This window comes from Camelus bactrianus, chromosome 23 (genome assembly GCF_048773025.1).
Source record: "Camelus bactrianus isolate YW-2024 breed Bactrian camel chromosome 23, ASM4877302v1, whole genome shotgun sequence".
Taxonomy (NCBI): Eukaryota; Metazoa; Chordata; class Mammalia; order Artiodactyla; family Camelidae; genus Camelus; species Camelus bactrianus.
Window position 1 is genome coordinate 2,686,984 of NC_133561.1, and position 19,439 is coordinate 2,706,422.

Consider the following 19,439-nt stretch of genomic DNA (forward strand, 5'->3'; position numbering starts at 1 on the left):
TAGCCATGATATGAAATCGCAGAAATGTCTGATTTTCTTCCTCCTTCTTCTTAAAAAAAAAAAAATCAGCTTATTCAAGTAGTCATATAAGCCTAAATTTTAGAAAGGAAGAAATGAAGGAGAAAAATAAAAGATGTAACAGCAGATCATACTAAATCTAGAAAGTAGTTTTTGAACCGCAAATGTGAAATTAGGTATTTAATGAAAATCACGTAAAATTCTAGAAATATTTATTAGGTTTGGATGTTGTTTGTCGTTATGCGAAGCTGTGATAGGATATACCATACGCACACATTCGTACACAACAGGTTACTAATGATCACATTTGGGCTTGGTAGGGAAAACTTTAATTTCGTTAACTGCTGTCAACATTAAGTTGCATTTATGCATCTGAATTTCCGTTGTAACTTTTTTGAAATAGGATGTTAAACCGAAGGTAGAACTGACCTAAGGAATATGAGCACCTCGACAGTGTGCCTAGAATAAACGTAGGAACAATTTTATAATCAAAATATGGATCCCTTTTCTTTTAATTTAAGGTATTTATTTATTAGAGTCAAATGTCAGAGTTCAAGAGTTTGATTATGTAGTTTGTGAAATAGTGTATTTTAAACTAGAAAAGGCCTTAGAAATAACCTGCGGACAAAGATCCTGAGGCCTGAAAAGAGAAGAAAGGACTCCGAATGCATGGAGCGAATTATCCAGACTGATAGAAAAGAATTCTCTCGATTTCTCAGGTGTCTCTTTAAAAATGACTGGATAAAGGAAAACACACAGAGATGAAAGCATAGCAGCTCCATTTGGTCAATAATATTCGTTTTGATAAAAGTCCTCCTGGAGATAAAGCTGAGTGCATTTGTTTCAGTGAGAAACATCAGACTTCTAACAGAAGCACTTATCTCTCTGTTGTTCGATTTTCTCATCGGTACACAGCCCAGGGCACACCCTGCACATCTCCCAGTACCCGGGGTGTTTATTAAGTGCTTACTACCAGCGTATCATAGTGCCTGCACCCTGCGACTAATTCCCGTCAGCATTTCTATGCTGCACGCCCTGTTACTGTCCGCGTTTTGGAAATGAGAACACAGGCTGACTACGTCCAAGATGACGCAGTGCCTGCGGGGCAGGGCCAGCCCTGAACCCACAGGTCAGGCTCTGTGCTTTTCTTCCTGGCCCTTTTTCCCTTATCGTCCTAAAATATGACATAATAGGCATCGGGGAAAACACCCACGTAACGGAGCATTTCACAAATGCAAGAAGGCGTTAGTTCTAGAAGGAATGCTGGCCTGGTCTCACGTCATCCTGGGCGTCAGTTCTCGAAGGTGCAGGTCAGATCTCTCCAGTGAGTTCTGTTACAAGGACAGTGGCGATAAGACCATGGAAAAGCCCGTTTATTTCACTGATTTATTTAAAATTCCTGAACTGAACCCTCTGGAACATCACTGTAACAGAGTCTGATCAATATGGGGAAGACAACCTTCGTTGCCACCACCAATTCTATTTGTTTTGTGAAATGTTTGTTCGCAGCCATATTTCCCTATGGTTCCCCAGTTTCCTGTTTTTTATCTCCTTTACCTAATCAATATAGTATATCCTGCTATTCCATCTTAATAGAAGTAATGCCTCAAAAAATGTATGTGAGTAATGTTTGCAAATTGAAAGATTAATCTCATAGCATTTTAGTAATACACCGAGCTTGGCTGTAGCAGTTTACAGTAGCACAGGAGTCCAGCCTATGATGACCTCCATCCAAATGGATGTAGACACCAACGGTCTTTACAAAAGGATGAAAAACATCCAAGGACAATGCTATCAAATTGTTATGATGCGCCCATTGCATAATCGACCTAAAATGTTTACTGAGTGTTAGTTCCGGGGAAGACACTGGACATCAACCTAGTTCATGTTCTCATGGTTTAAGAATGAAAATCTGTGCAAAGTCTCAGTTTTGGATCAGAGTTAATGGGCTCTGTCAAGGATTTAAAGTGTGTACTTAGACATCCTACGATCTCACACCTCTCAAATGTTTTCCTGACATTTCTGACATTTCTGTAAACAGCCAAACCCTGGCGTGGTGGGAGGCTCGGCTGGCCTCATGAGACCTTCTCTCTCGTGATTCTTTAATCATTAATCAACTGGATGTTTCTAGATGTGAAACTCTGACTCAGATTATCTTCTCTCTTGGAGAAGAAATGTAAGTCATTGCCTGAAAATTCTGTTAGTTCTCAGCTCGCTAAAAAAAAAAAATTTCTTGATTTCATGTTGGATGGTGAAACTCACTACAGAAATCCATTCATTCCACCAACAGCAGTAGTTTTTATTGTATGTTACATCTGAAAGAATTCCTATTATATATACTTTTCATTTACTTGAAAATATCTTCGAAGGTATACACTGTTTTAAGGCGCTAGTCAGTCCACTGTGTCTGTGTGCAGTTTGCGCCTACTACAGTAAACTTTGCTGAAGGTCAAGAGCAACACAAAAGCAAGGGCCTGGAAGCTATTTCCTGTCTTCAGCATTGTTCTAAATTCTGAGAAATTCTACCATAAATTTGAAGTTGTCTGTAAAGTCATGTTGGCTATCCCGACGAAGTTCCATTATTTATCCCTGAACAACAGATGCTCTAATCTGTCTTTCAGATGTTATTAGTTATTGCAAGAGCCATTAAAGAAACTTTTGCTATAAAGTTTTATGTTTGAATGCTTGTCTGTAATTTACATCCAGTTGTCTCTCCAACCTTCATATTCTTAAGTGATTTCTGAATCATTCAGCGAAACATTCATGTTACCACATACATAAAAAGTAAAGTTAAACCAACATGGTGTCCCCGAGGACTAGAATGCAAAAGAAATGCTGACCAAATTTGATAGATTATGGTCAAGGTGAAAAGATAAAGGTTGAAAACATGAGAAAAACTTATGCTCCACCCTCGAGGTGTTCATAATCCAGTTGATTCAAAATAAAAGAAAACACTCAAGGTAATTAACTTTTATTTTATTTAAAATGTAGAATGAAGTTAAAAAAAATCTTTAGAATAGCAGGCAATTTTATTGTAAAAATCTTGAATTTGAAGATAACAACCTTCTAAGTACGCACAATCCAAAATGAGCAGAAATCTCACTTTAAAAATTGTCCTATTCAATAATTTTTATAGATAATTGAACTTCATAGTGAAGACCAGAGGAGTAAATATTCTAAACTCCCAGAATTATAAAAGTAAACACTGGGTTGTATTCAATATAATTTGGGGATAAAGTCTATTCTTTGATTCATTTGAAACATTTGAAAATGAGAATCCAAGGGTTAATCAAATGCATCAGTTCATTTTCAGAAAAAAAAATAGATCTCTTATTAATGTTTCTCATTTCATGTAATTTGAAGGATTTTTAAAATCAGGTAATTACCGCTTGCTTTGAGAGGGTATTAAAAAGTGCTGTCCAGTCATTCTTCATTGTGCCTAGAGCCACATTCTCCTTGATTGCTCGAGCGTGCCCACGGCTTGAAAGCAAAGAAACACCAAGCAGGAATATTTCCTGTGTGACCAAACTCCTAGCTTCTGCTGCAGAACGTTTGTTTCAATAAAGCTACGGGCGTTTGGAAGAACTCAGACACGTTTCAAGTAACACCTGGGATCTTAAAAATCCTTTCATGTCATTCTCAGTGTTCGTCAGAGCAGTGATGTCATTGAGAGGGTAGGTGGCACCGCGCACACTTAGCATAAGCACTGAGCACGCGCTCTGGGCCACCTCGGTCCCGTCTGGGATGACCTCAGGAATCTTCAGGATTCCAGCTGGCCTAGTCTTGTGGCTTGAATGCATCATACCGTATCATCTTTCCAGCAGAACTGAGGACCGAGAAAGTAATGGTGTCAGTCATTTCAGAGCAGAGGCACTGACAGATGGCGTGATGCCTGTGGAGCTGGACAGACAGACAGGACACTCTCACCAGACTGCTGCTTCTGGAGTGACTTGAAGTCTCATGGCAATAATAGTTCATGGGGATACTGACTTCAGAGCCGTTGGTCCAGCTGACCGGTGAGTTCCTGCCACTTGTCGCCTTGAACCATGGGTCTGTGTCCTCAGACGCCTTCTCCTCCTGTGGAAGCCTCGTCTTAGTTCCAGCCCATTCTTCGATACCATCCTCATTACTCCTCTGCTCCCTTCTGTGCACAGCGCACACGGGAAGGGGCTTGCTTTGACTCTGATGCACCCACAGTTAACCTTAAGGCTGTCGGAGCCGGGAGACAGAGCCGCACCTCCCAGGGATCGCCACAGCCACGCCGGGAGTTTCCATTCATTCCGGGCCCGGTCCCTGGGGGCTGTGTGCCAAACAAAACCGCTAAAACGGTGCGAAGCCAGGATCATCTCCAAGAGAGCACCGATGAAACTGCTTCATAAAGAAGCTCATGGGGGGACACGCTGTGAAGAGGCAGAGAGGCCATGGGTCCTCCGGCCCGGGCATCGGGGCCATGCTGGTGCGACGTCCAGGAGCGGAGACCCGGCGCGCGGGCAGAGCCACCTCTGAAGCAATTTCAAGGGTCGCGAGAGGCAGCCCCTGGGTTCCACGCTCTCCTCTCATTTTTGTGGGAAGGGCTTCCCAGCGGCTCTGACAACAGCTCCCCGGGGCTCCCCCAGGAGTGTCCCCCCACTCCCCTGTAATGAGCCCCTCTGTGCAGATACCACCCTCTCGCTCACTGCTGCCTCATTTGGCCCCCAGCGCAGCCAGCTTCGGGAGTTTTGACTGACTTGCTACAGCTCTTCCACAGTTAGACGTTCCGGGGCCGGGCTCGTGCGGAGGCTCCCGTGGCTGAGAAGGGAAGCGAGAAGGGAAGCGAGAAGGGAGACTCTTGTTTTGCTCTGGGTTTTCTCATCGGAGAGGCTGCCTGTCTCTGAATACGCGGGAACACCCCAGAGACAGAAGTCATAGGTCAGGGACAGCACAGTCACCAGCCTCGGTCTCAGCTCCACGTGTGTCTAAAAGGAACGAGGAATCTCAAAGAGTTGCAAGGGCGGCGCAAGTCAGCTCTGCACAACGGCATGGTCTGTGCGACACGTGCGAAGAGGACGATCGTCACACCGTCTGCTTTGGTTTTGGTCAAACTTACATCTCCTGACAGAGCAAGGGGAGGTGTGATACATGTGCTCGCCATCAAAAGCCTTACTGCGTTCACTGGACCTATTACCCTCATTTAAGTACAGCTGGTCATTTGGGCTCAGAGAAAATGAGGCATCAGTGCGACTGAGAGCACTGGTTTATGTTGTTTAAAGAGGGAGATGAGAGCGTGTCCAGTTGGGCCTTGCTACACACATGGGTCTGAGTCACCATTAAAAAGAAGTGGGGTTTCATAACAATAGTATGAAGTGTGGGCAGATACGTGTTAGTAACACCTCGTTTCCATGTGGAAGACAGGATTTGTTTGAAGCACTGACGCCCTGGATATCTGGGGTCCCCAATTCACTGCCCCCTTCCTCCCTCCTCAGGTCCTGAGATAAAACAGAAAGTAAAACGGATGGAGACAGAACATCACCTCTGTTACTGCTGCCCCTGCTCATTTTGAAGAGGGTGGCTTATACCTTGGAGCACATGGGCTGGAAAGGCCAGCGGGGAGGTCACCCCAGGGGATACGCGTGGTGCAGGCAGAGAAGTCTTCAGGGAGAAGAGCAGAGAGGAGGAGAGACAGACAGACACACACAGAAGACAGAGAGATGGAGACGTGCTGGCTCACGTACTCAGGCTTTCCTTCCAGACTTTCCAGTTCAATACCCGTGCGGGACAAAGGGAAGAAGACATCGAAGGATGGTGATGGCGGAGTCGCCACACAGGAAGGTCAGGAGGAGGAGAGACCTTCTCATCCGAATTTCATAAAAAATAAAAATAAAAGTAGAATATAAAGTCAATAAAATTGTAAAAGATAGCTTTAAGGTGAAAGAAAATGTCCCATCTTGGAGTCTTTAACTGAACTGATAATTCATGAAGCAGCTGACAAATACCCAGACACGCGTGGTAACAAGGCGTGAATCCTCCGCGGGGAAGCGGCGGGACCCCAGATGGAAGGGACTGTCACACATCTCCATGGAGGGCCCTTGGGGACCCGCACCAGAGGTACAGACCCTCACCCCCTCCAGCACCTTTGGATGGGGCTCCAACCTCTTTAAGGGCAGACAAGTGGCTCCCCCACCCAAGCAGCCCCAAGAAAGTCGCCCCTCAACCTCCTGCCCACCCCCTGCCAACCATTCACTCTGGTCTCACCATCACGGTGAGCACATCCTTTTCATGAAGGGTTCCGGGCAGCACTCCTAGAAAGGCTCCTTGTGAAGCCGCTTCGACATGTTGTCATTTGGAAACTTTTGTCGCTGGAGATTTATATTTGATAAAAGTCTTCTACAAAAACATGTAAAAGTCCTTCATCATAATCGCAAGGAGGAAGCCTCCCTGGCCACGTCTTTCACCACGCGGGACTAATGAACTTCTGCAGGGAGCGGAGACAACTCTGCTCCAAGTGTCGAGGGAGGGGAGCTGGGGTTCTCTCCCATTTCTCCTCCATTGTCTTCTGCTCTTATCTTTCCACTGGCATCAAACCTTCAGGGGCAGGTGACAGCCAGGTGGCCACGGCGCAGGGCAGAAATGACCTTCCAAGTTGCCGCCTTTCCACATAGACGTTCCAGAGATGGAGTAGTGACTCCTGGGACGGCCACTCCTGCTTGGGGGAGTAATTCTAGGGCAAAGGAGAAGCCAGCACAGCGAACAGATTTCTCCTGACCTCGTTCCTAAAGAATTCTAAAGGAGGCAGGATTTCCCAAGGGGCTGTCTAGTAAAACTCACCCGAGGGGGCTACAGGGTGTAGATGGCCGTCGTGAGGACACCTGCCACTCCTGGATCAGCTCGGCTTCCCCAGAAAAGCCACGGGGGGTGTGGAGGAGAGAGAGAAGGAGGAGGGGAGGGTGGAAGGGAGGATGGGGAGGAGGAAGAGGAAGAGGGAGGAGGAAGGAAGGAAGGAACGAAGGAGGAGCGAGAAGAGAGAGCTTGGGTCGAGGAGTCTGATGTGACCGCGGAGGCTGCAGGCCGAGGTCTGCAGGCGCAGGGGGGGACGTGGAGCAGAGCCCCGAGCCCTAGGAGCTCCCGGGGCTGACCGAGGCAGGTGCACAGCGTTCCGCGCTCGGGTGAAGCTCGGGGGGCGGCGCGCGGGGCCCTCGGGCCCCGGGCACGCACGGGGCCGCGCCTGCGCACACGCGCCGCTCCCGCACCGAGGGGCGCGCGCTCGGCCGCCGCCTGAGGCCGGGGAAGCAGGGCCCGACGACGACGACGGCGGCGGCGGGACGCATTTGCGCGTCGGAAGGTCACTCAGGCCCCAGTTCAGCCGAGGGAACGTGGTGAGGGCCAAAAAGGGAACAGTGACCCCAGCACGAAACAGAACTTGAGCCTTGTTCCCCCAGACGGCGCGTGCCTCTGACGCAGCACGGAGAGCAGGCGGCCCGCCGGGCTCCCCGCGCCCCGCCGCTGCTCTGCCGTCTCCAGGCGCACCTGGCGCGGGAACGCTGGCGTCCTTCGTTTGGAAACGAAACCGCGTGAAGTGAAAGACGCTTTTGGAGGTGGAAGAAGCACAAAGCTGACGCTCTAACTGGGAGCAGCGTTCCTTCCCTTTGTCGTGTATTTGCCAGCGATGCGACGGATCAAGAAAGTTGGGGTCAAGTTGTGAATTGCGCCCGGGAGATAAAATGTTGATTCTCGCTAAAAACGTAAGACAGAGAAGAACAGCTTTACCCCAAGGTTTCTAAGCAAGTTCGCCAGGTTCGTAGTCACTGGGTACAAGACATGAGAACAACCCCGAGTGCACATGTGGGCAAATCAAGATCTGATACTGTTAACACATTTAGTGTGTCTAGTGTGCGTGGCACACTTCCTCATGACACTGACTGGTTTAAACATTTCTGTAAATTTTTTATCTTTTTTTTTCCCCTGAAAGGACTCAAAGCTCGATTTCAGTGCATTGGCTGGAATAGTGTATGATTCTTACTTACTGAATTTTCTGATCTGCCTCGATCATTGAGAATTTCTTTTGGTTTTACATTATGCGACTAGGGAAAAATATAAATTCTGTATCTTTTTAAATGCCTATTTACAAGGGTATATGCAGGTGCATTTAAGTTTAAGTCACACTGTATGTTAGCGCTAGAGAGAATTTAAGTGTATAAACAGCCACGGTCCAAGGTTTCCCATTATTATGTGAGCTATTGTTTTGTTTTCCATATACCTTCCTAGTTGCTTATGCTATTTCCTCCTATTGAAATGGTTTCCCCCTGCTCTTCCCTGAATGTCCAAATAGCCAGACTCAAATGCCACCTTCTCCAAGACACTCCGAATGGGTCACTGCTGGACTTAATCTCTCCTCTGCATGCTACTAACCCTCCAGCGCCATCCCTTCAGGGCACCAAGCGCTTTGTTCCTCGTGTTGTCTTTTCACCCTTGTGAGACCAACCTCAGTCACTCAGCGGAGGCCTCTTACTCTAGTAGGTGCCAAGTGAATATTTGTTGAAATGTTGAATGAATGAGTAAGAACTGAGAAAAACCCTTGCAGAAATCCAAGAGCCAGTTAGCAGACAGAAATAACTCTGACAACCTCAAGAGCACTACGTTTTCTCTAAATTCTCGTAATCAAATGGTCCCAGTTCATGAGCTGAACACAAAAATCTCTTCATGGAAGCGTGCCCTAAAAATTAATCATTAAAACCTACAGAGAAAGCTCATCAAAGAATAAACCTTGAGAAATAAATGAATTACAGAAGACAGAGGTACCACTGTAAGTTTAGGAGAAGACGGGACCGGGGAACGCAAGCAATAGATGTAACCCTAGAGGATGTAATGGTTTAGGTGCTTCTGAGACGGACCACTTCCACTCATTCTCTTATTCAACAAATGTTTATTGAACACCTGTATTTTATGTCTGACACTCTTATAGCCTCCGAGGAGATGACGGTAAACCAATTCCCCACCCACAGCAAGCACATATAAAATCGGCATGGGGCTGATAAATGGGGTCTGCAATTTTATAGAAGGCTATTAGGGAAGACCGCTGTGACAGGTAATATTTGAGCTGAGCCTTGAATGAAGTGGTGGTGGGAGCAAAGGGAATATCCAAAGAAGAACTTCCCAGACTGGAGCACAGCAAGTGCAAATGTCCGGAGGCAGGAAAGGCACTCGGGGGCTTGAGGAAGAGCAGGGAGACCATTTTAGTCAAAACAGAGTGACCGGGGAACCAGGGCAGGGGAGAGTGTGGAGGGGACCATGCGGAGCTTGGTGAAGATTTGGGATTTTATCATGAGTGAGGTGGGACTCTGTTGGAGAGTCTGGGCTCTGGATTTGACATGATTTGTCTCCAGGTTTAAAAGGATCACACTGGATGTATTTTAAATTAAGACCAAGGTCAAATTATTCTTTAAAACCTTTACTGAGTACGGTTCTACCACATGTAGATTAAAGGAAAGGCTCTTTTCTAAGGGGATTCCATGATATCACATTAACCTGTCAATGACTCCCCCCACCTCTCCAGGGGCTGCATCTGTCAGCATTGACCCCAGGTCTCAGAGACGTCTGGGCAGCATGCTTGGTGTCAGAAGTCAAGCCAGATCCTAGAGTTCCGCAGCAACTCTTCCTTCCATTAAATTTTGTATTTTCCCAGTCTCCTCCTGCATACCCATGGGGAGGTTTGATCAAAAGGGCCACAGGTGAAGTATTGTTAGCATTAGGAAACAGCCTGAATATTGACTAAACGGTCAGCTTCATGAAAAATCAGCAGCATCTTCTTTACAAAAGATTAGTGTACTGATTTTCGGCAATGCTTTGAATTTTTGTAAGCCCCCAAACAGTAATGTAAGAATTCATATCTGAGCAATTTTAATAAGCACGCTATGTGGGGAGATGCTTCCATTCGGTGAGTGATAATTTCTCTGTTGCCTTGTTTTTCTGTGTGTGTGTGTGTGTGTTTAAAATTTAAATGTTATTAAAAAGCCTACCTGAGGATACCATGTATCAGACTATTTCTAAGAGTGAACATGTAAGTTTGTTGCTCAGCCTGACTATTCATAGATGTATTTGTTCTAAAATACTAACCAATGACCTATCTTTTAATTCTGAAAAACTTCTCAGCCACCTATGCGTTCACTGTATGACAGTAGCCAGTCTGCTAACAAGTTTTATTGGAATGATGGTGTCACACTAGGCAGTACTTTTCATTGTAACATTAGGGTTCTAACCAGTCCCTTTCTTCCCCTTCCTGAATAGGAACTCAACTATTCTTGGAGAGGCTTAGCTGCTGTTACATTTAGAATGCTAAGGCACCGTGCAAATGCCCGTATTTTAATCAAGAAATATGCACGTTGGCATTAAAGTTTTCCCCCTCACAGACTCACGGGTCATTTTTCCTTCACCAACCATTTGTGTGTGTGTGTGTGTGTGTGTGTGTGTGTGTGTGTATATTTCTCCTAGACCCACACCTGACTTGAAAAGACTCTCAGCCCCTTGGTCAAGCACTTCTTTCTTTCTCTTCCCCATCCCTGTCCTCTGGAAACTCAAGGAGGACTGAACGCAGTGTGCATCTGTGGATGGTCCCCGAGGCTGGTACTCGGGCCGAGAGGGGGACTGATAGCCCAGAACTGGACACAGCCCAGCTCACAGTACCTGACTCCTGAATAAGCCTCGAGGTGAAATGATCTGGGGAGAGCCTGCCACTAGGCTGAGAGTCTAAATGGTGATATTTGATGACGTCTACCCCTGACTGTTTTTTAAGAAGAAACAACAATGAGCATTTGTCCAAATGTCTGAAGGGAAGTTTTGACCTTCCTTCTGTTCCACTGAGGGTGAGTTCTGTCATCCCTTTTAAGCTCGTTCGCTTCTGGATCCCCGTGCTCATTTCGTTCCCCAGCACGTGTGCTCAGCCTTGCTGGCAGGGGCTGTGAGGACTGCGGGTGTGCGTCTGGGAGATGGAGGAGTAGAAGGAACAGGAGGCACCAGCTGTCTTCTAGCCAGGTCATTCACTCAATGCATATTTACAGGAGTGCACTTATGTTAAACCACAGAGGGGGCAGGGGAGGGCTAGCTCAGTGGCAGAGTGTGTGCCTGGCATGCACGAAGCCCCGGGTTCAACCCCCAGTCCCTCTGTTAAAAAATAAATAAATAAACCTAATGACCTTCCCTGCACTAAATAAATAAATGAATAAATAAATAAAACCCAGAGGGGGCAGGCTCTGTGGAAGCACAGTCACCAAGGGCGTTCAAGATGACACTGCATGCTTTTTGGGAATAGCCTCCTTGGTTAGATGGTGTCTAAGTCTCCTTGCAGTGAAAATCCTTCACGTTCTTATGCGGCCACTAAGGGGAACAAGTGACTTGTACTGTCGTCTTAGCAGATGCTGTCACGAGTGTGTGTGGACCCCGTGTCGGTGGGGTAGAATAATGTGCCCCATCACGAGTCACTGAGCTGCCCACACCTGCTTTTCGTGAACTGGACTGTCTGGAAGCCAGGCACGCTTAAATCCTGACTCCGCGTCTTACATGTTTTCAAAAGATGACATAAGATGAGAAATCGGAGTGCGTTGTCCTCTGTGTCTTCCATTTCATGTTGTTCTGTTCTGTTTTTGACACGTACACTAAATAGAAGAGAGGGTACAATGAAATGGTTATTTGGTAGTTTTGTTAGGTCCCAAGGTCCCAAATTTTATAAGCCCATTAACAAAAAATGCACTGGCACTCAAGGTCACAAATCTCTCAAATATTTGAGGTTATGAAACCAATAATTCACGTTAGAAATATTTTTTCCTAGAGCTTTAAGCCCGTAATCAAATTCCAAATAATTCTTCTTGAGATTACACATGGAAATCTAGTAATATAACATAAAAAATAAAAGAAATTCTTTTTTATGTTGTATTGGCAATAATTTCATAATCTGCACAGTATTAACTTTGTGAGAGTTAATTATTGAAAAAAAATTGTGGCACCATATACAATTAAAGTGGTGTATTATACTGAAGGGAATATAAATGTTGAATGGCTTTGCTTAATGAGCATTGCTAAAGGAAGAATTTCCATTATGTGAAATGATAATTTCAACTCATGTAGCAAATTTGGCTTCATCACTGTTTGCTGTCCCTGAATTTATAAGACAAAGTGGAACACATACCAAAAAGAAAAAAAAATGTGGTTTTCCCATTCAATAAATCTATTTTTCTCAGATGTATAAATAGCCATTGATTCTCCTCCCACCCTGTGGCCCGCAGACGCCAGGGAAGCAGTGGGTTCTGTCAAGTAAGCGGGCACACGCCCTGCTCACGCGAGTGGAGCTGCTGGCTCAGGGGATGAAGGCCTGGCAGAGGCGGGTGGAGCTGACGTGTGTCCTTCTCTGCATGTACCGTCTGACGTGCCTGTTTGCTGCTCCTCTCCAAAAGGAGCTGAACCCTCCAGGGATGCTGTATTCCATGCAGAAGAGAAGCGTCAAATTGTCATCATCAGTTTCTAAAACCGTGTGCACGTTGTGCTCAGTTCCTCCCATGGAGAATTTATGTACCATGTTTTTAAAGTTTCAGTAATTCTTTTATCTGGAAGCCAGTAAAATTCAACAAAATTCGTGATGCAGGCTTAGATTTTCTAAGGTACCTATAAGTAAATCCAGTTTCTCTTAACAGTTTGGAAGTCCCTTCAGCTACATCATTCAAATTCTAAACAGAAAAAAATGCAACTCATACTTAAAAAATTCTTTTATTCTTAAATGTCTGCGTCTTTTGCAAAGCAGAGCTGAGTCAGCTTCCCAGCTTCTGAATATATGATGGATGAATTGTACTTGACCTGCTCAGCAACCAAGACAAACACCATGCTTTTACTTTCTAAAATTAAAATTTATCAACAGAACTTCCCCTCCAGCAAAGCAAATTTGGTTTCCTCTGAAGAAGGAAGATACAAAACTGCTGGGTTAGGGACAAAGAAAAGGAAGGAAAGAAAGAAGGATCCTGATTGGGGGCAGAGAGCTCACCCCTGGGCTCTCAGTGTAAGACCCCAAACAAGAAGAGGTTAATCTTTGTCTCTTAGACACTTTCTGTTGTTTGTTACAGAAGAATCAGCATTCCTAGTATTAATAGACCATACACTGCCCAGGGCTGACCTAGATTTGTACCACAAATACAATTTTAATTGTCACTTCTGTGTGGCTTTCATCACGACCATCGTTTATTCATGCTTGAGTACATGTTTAAAAACTGCTCTTCAATCTTACTAATTTCTGCTGCTAACTCATTATTAACAAGATGATAGGTTTTCCACCAATGGGTTCCATGTTCATTGCAAGTTGCAGTGTTTAGGACGGTGACAATGACAGGAAATAGATTGAGATGTGGCACTGAAAGCACGCGAAAAAGCAAGACAAAGAATCTCCAGAAACCTGGTTGAAGCTTGGAAGACCTCCCTTGTTTTGAGAAGCGTGGAATGGTCTTGAAGTTTTGATCAGAGCAATGAGGCTTTAGAAGGAGCAGGGAGGATTCTGCTGAAATCTGCTCAATTCTCTGCTAAAAAAAAAATTGTACCGATACCCCAACTCTTTCCTAGCCAACAGTGCTCACCCCTAACCATCACAACAGAAATTCCCCGGCTCGTGCTGGAAATTCACGTATTTATCAGTGAGACTGCAGCAACGAACACTAACTAACTAACTGAACTAACGCTAAAGGAAGCTGTGAGAAGGCAGGCGTCACCCAGTAATCCGGAAACACTGTTGCCAGTTTCCATTCACATCCGTATATTTTATCTCTTTGAAATACCTTTTTCGAAAAAAAGACAAAGGACTAAGTACATAAATAAATACACAAATACATAAAAATAGAAGAAGGAAAAGGCAGAAGTCAGGAAATAGGTGACCAGTTCTTCCTGGCAGGTTCCTGAGAAAGCGAATAGAAACTGGAAAACAGAGCACCAGAGGAGCCACCGAGCACAGCAGACAGGAGAGTGACGCTCAGACACTCACAAGGCACTTGAACCAAGATGGTGCCATCACTACATTGACAGAGGTCTGCCTCCTAAGGTTGCTGTCTAGATTTTAGCTCTTTGTTCGAAATATTGATCTGACGCCAGAGTTGTTATACTAAGGTCCATGTCTATAATTTTTTTTTTTTTTTTTTTTGCTTCCAGATCTCATTTTTAAGAAATTTTAGTTAAGTTGTTTCCTACACAAGCAGGAGGATTTACTGACTCTTTGGCCATTCTGACCTGAGCTCATTGTTCTCTTAGTAAACACACCAGATTTTCTCCATCAAGTTCTTATAAAGACTCTGGGCTCTGATGGGGTCAAAGGAAGGAGGGGAAATATTGCTGTGATCAGGTGTTGGTAATTCTGTCCAACCTGAGGAGTTAAGAGTGACCAGACCGCGGGCAGCTCTGGGACCTTCACTGCGTGGTGCAACTTGTACTGTCTACACTGTCTTTATGACAAACACTGCCGAGCGCATCTTTAAATACCACGACCTGACTGTGCAATAGAGTCTGCTTGTGAAAGTGATTATTTTTAAAAAATGTTTGTCATTGTTTCCATTGTAACATTTATGGCTAATAAGTTTATAAAAAGTCTTCCAAGAAGATTCTTACCCAAAGCATTTTGGAAAAATATTTTGTATTTTCTAAAGCATCAGTTTGTAAATGGGACCAAACCTGTAGGGCTTTCTTTTTCTTTACAAAAAGATCTAACAAAGAGTAGTAATGATGGTTCTTGTACCTTAGGATTCATTAACTTAATGTTTTCCTTACAAAAAATACTCTGAATAGCTGGTACACGCCCAACAATAAAAAAATATATATAGTCCATCTTATACCGAACAAAAGTCCTCATAAGTACATACACTTTAAATGTAATCACTTTAAATCATTATCTTCTTTCTTGCTCGTCTACAAACTCCCTAAAATTTTGCAGTTTAGAAAATGTCTTACTTTCAGGTTACAATTAACAAAGCTTCACTTAACTAAGATATTTATTTGGTGGGTTCCAGATTCCACCACAAATACAAGATTTGGGAGATAAAGTGTGTCCTATTTACTGTTCTTCATCCATGTATGTATCCAACATGAAACAATTTATATTTGCTTTTAATTGGACTTAATCAGCTCTGACTATAATTTTATGTCAGTGTAAATTTATATCTACTGCAATTTAGCTAAGAAAAGAATAAATTTGGCTTGCAGTTTTGAAGTCGTTACGTGCATGCAACATCCTCCTGAGCCTGGTACCCAGGACACTTTGCATTCTCATTTTTCTAGTCTTAAGATGTGACTTATTGGGAGCTTACCAGGAAGGCCCATATCTCTGTCTATGTGACACTGTTTGGGTTTCTTTTTATTACACTAGAATAGTCAAAACCCATCCTTTAATTTGCAGTGTAGTACATCACAAACCAAATGCATTTCCTCACTTCTGCCCATTCTCCTATTCTCCTGTTCATCCCGTAAAACCAGAAATGACCATCTGATGAAGCTTAATTTTACATGTAACAGTCCTCAGACAGTCACCTTTCAAATGTAATAAAGTTTTTTCACTTAAAGGATCAAGCCACTCATAACAAAAAATTAACTGCAAATTAAGGTTAACTTTGTTAAAAAAAAAAAATTCACATCAAGCTCAATGTTTCTAAGAAGCAGGGAAACCGCACGTCACGTCAGTTTGCTGCTTTCCAGGTCTGTGCTGAGCCCAGACAGCCCCCTCCCTGAGGTGCGGCTGGGAGGTAAAGACACACTCGCTTACGGCTTGGTCTGGAGCCGTAAGCGAGCAGGCCAAGCGGCCCCGCGGGCCTTCAAGTCCGTCCAGTTAATGACTTGGTGTTTAGTTTGCCTGAGGCCTCATGCATCTGCCCCACCACCCCTAGTCAAGCCACCTTACCTACATCTAAATGAGCCCAGTAGGGGCTCTCATTTCCAAAAGTGTGCAGCAAGGGCGGGCTTTAAACTCTCATAATAACGTTTTAAAAAAGGAAAAGATTGTCTTCCTCCATGTTTACGCCACTGGAAACTCTATATTCTGGGAAAGAATGATTTTCTGCCTTAATCTTAAGAGTATAAATAGCCTGAGATCACTTCCAAGCACTAAGCGTGGGAGAAACGATTGCACTCAACAAGCGTGTGTTGAAATGGCCAGAAATGACCTGGAAATGTAACGTGAATGATCATTTCCTCCAGACTTTCTGGGACGATGGCATGAAGACACGGAGACCAGCGGCTCCCGGGGGCGACTCCACGGGGCTGCGTTGTTCCCGTTCCCACGTTTCTGTGTATGTGTAACTGTTTCAGTTTCATTTGTCAGCAACTCTCTGTTTACCCGGCTGCCTGTTATTAATTATGGGAAGCAGGTTTTCTTGAACTATATTAGAGACTCTTTAAACTCTTGTCCAGACAAGACGAGATATTGATGATCCCTTTAATGTTCGTACAAAGCTGGAAACTGACTAAGAACATATAGTTGCCTCACGTGGTTGACCATGTATAACTCACAGAAAAAAGTAGAGACAGAAACAAGAAGAAGAAGAAGAAATCACAGCAGTGCCTCTTCCTGTCGCCAGACACGGAGACACTTTCTTCACTGGACATGGCAATTAATTAACGGATCACAGCATGAAGTCGGAACTCTAACAGCCCAGAGAAACGTTTCAAAGGGCAACTCAAATAGTTAAGTGCTAAAGGACAGTAAGATTTGTTCTAGAGTAAGTGCCTCTATAAAGAGACAAAAGCACTGACCTGGTTAGTGGGCACTGCAAAGCTCCCCCTCCTCTGCAAACATCTGGCCAGCCCATCGAGCTCCTGTCTTTGAAATAGGAGCAAATATCCTTGCATGCACTCAAATCCTGAAGGAGCCAAAACATCTGGAAGTTTTAGAAGAAAAGCAAAATAGCGATGGGGGGAAAATCCAGATTAAACCCTGCAGATGTGTAATCGGGCTGTCAGTTATGCTACGAGGAAATGAGGGCAGAAATAACCAGAAGCCACTGGGTGGAAAATGAAAATAGTTCCACGAGCCGATGCCAAGCCCTCAGCGGAGAAGCCGCTCCTGACTCGTGGAGAGGGGCTCTCGAAGCTGAGGTCGGAAAGCTCTACCACGTGCAGTGTAGTGGATTAGCCATCGCCCCCAAGCTCTTTTCCATCGAAGCACAATTAAAGTTCTTCAGACGCACCCCCCCCCCCACCGCCTTGGTCATTAATTCGGGCAGCTACTCGGAGTTTGGCTTTCTTCAGTGACAAGCACTCCCTCCACCCTCCTCGCCCCCTTTCTAAGACCCCCTAATACTGCTGAGTGGCCAGAAATTACAGATGCAAGAAAATCTGACAAATGCCTACCAGGCCCCTCCCCCCGTGCCTCGACCATCAAGCCCCTGCCAGAGGGTGCCTGAAAGCACTCCCAGAGACAAAGACACAAAGATTCCATTTTCCCAGTGAAAATCGACTTCATGTGCAAAACACTAGTGAGAAAAATGGAGAACTGGCACATATGTGCAATTTTAGGGAGGCCGGGCTGCATATTTCAAGGAGCTTGAAATTGCATCTGATTGCATCAAAAACCCCTCGCAAATGTTGTTTAACCTAAAAGTCTTTTCAGTCTGTAAAAAGACATTCAGTGGCAAGAGATTTTATTTTTTATTTTTTTTAAGCACATGGCTAAAAAGGAGAAAGAGTCTTGAGCTCAGGAGAGAGGCTGGTCACATCCTACTGCTGCGTAGAGAATTAACACCGGCTCACATCACAGTGTCTGAGAAACAAAGGGGAAAGTTTAAAAAAAAAAACTCTATTAAAGCAAAAGGTTCAGAGAGATACTATTAAATCCTTATGAGTATGTTTTCTATAAAAAGAATCCCCTCCCAGCAGCCCCGGGGTATCATTACTGGAGAGGCAGCAAACGGTTTATTAGAGATTCAAGCCATGGCATCTGAGCCTTGCCAAGCATGCAAGTTTTAGCCTGTGAGCCCAGGGCCCTTGGCTGCCACTGTGCCTCTGGGATCTGACAGCGAGAGCTGTCTGGTTGGCCCCCACGACGCGCCGGGCAGTGTGTAGGTGCAAAGCCTGGGAAACAAAGAAAGACCATCATTTCCTAAGGAAAGGTCATACTTCCCTTCCTCCCTAAATTCCTATAGCCCAGGATAACTTACAGAGATGAAAAGAAAAATGTGTGCCAAAAAAAAAAAAAAAAAAAAAAAGGAATCACAAAATGAATGTGGGAATTAATTCATTTATAACATACCTTCAAGTGATGCTATATTGTAAATAAATTGAGAGGGAGAGCAGGAGAGAAGGAGAGAGCGAGGGAAAGAGAAAGTTCGGAGTTTTCATTTAGAATTATCTTTTCATGCAAAGGAGGGAGCGTCTCCCATCTGCCTTCTTAGATTTTTAACTTTGGGGTCTCTTTGTCTTTCTTTAGTTTCATTCACCATGCAAAGTAAATTCAGTTGTGTAAGAAGAGTGACCATGGGGCCATTTTTAAGCAGGGTAATTCTGCAAGATTTAAATTGACCATTTGATAGAATTTTGCTTTCTTCAAATACCCTAGGCTTTAAGAGCTCCATGGAAACCTTTAGTAAGTACTTCCATCTCAAATGGGGTCCACTGACATCCCCAGCCCGACCCATTCAATAGTGTTCTGTTCTTCACAGACAGGTTCAGTACTTGCGGAATCCTTCGAATGGGCTTAAGATGTGTTGGCAAAATTTAGACCATTAACAGGTTAAAATGCAATTAATAGTAGCTGTCAAGGGCTGTAGACCAGGACATTGCACTGGGAAAGTCTTAATGAAGAGAACTGACAATGAATTTTTTACAGGCTGAGAACACATTTTTGTGCTCTACCGCTCCTTTCAAGCCCCTGCTCCTCTTAACATTCTTGAGTTAGTAAGAATAGCAGAGACAAAAGAAACTAAAAATTGACTTCATCATCGAATGAAAGATGACTGAGAGGAAAAAGAGAATATTTGGTAAATCCTATGACCATTAGAACGTTTCCCACGAAACAGGTAAACAGCAAGGTCCCACCGTACAGGCACAAGGAACACTATTCAATAACTTATAATGAAAAAGAATGAAAAATAATATATATATAAATGTGCAACTGAATCCCTATGCTGTGCACCAGAAACTAACAGAATGTTGTAAATCAACTATACTTCAGAAAGAAAAGTTTCATAGAGACTCTTCATTCTACAGCAGCATTTGTTGACAGGATACAGTCTCATTATCCTTCCCAATCTAATCAAAACGAAGGGCGTTTATGACACGAATGAAGAAAGCTGATATTTTATTTGTGGTATAAAACTCATCTAAGTGCCCCAAGTGCCCACTTACTGGCTACGAAAAGGGAGTATGGGATTTGGAGCACCGTTTGGGGAGTCTGGGAGCATGACTTTTTACGCACACTCAGCCACGCTGAACTCGAGTGAGTG

At 44.4% G+C, this 19,439-nt stretch overlaps 1 long non-coding RNA gene across 9 annotated transcripts in view; it reads left to right on the plus strand.

The window, feature by feature from the left end:
* LOC105070017 (uncharacterized) overlaps positions 1-19,439 on the plus strand; it is a 72,425-nt gene that overhangs the window by 17,340 nt on the left and 35,646 nt on the right. The window lies entirely within an intron of this gene.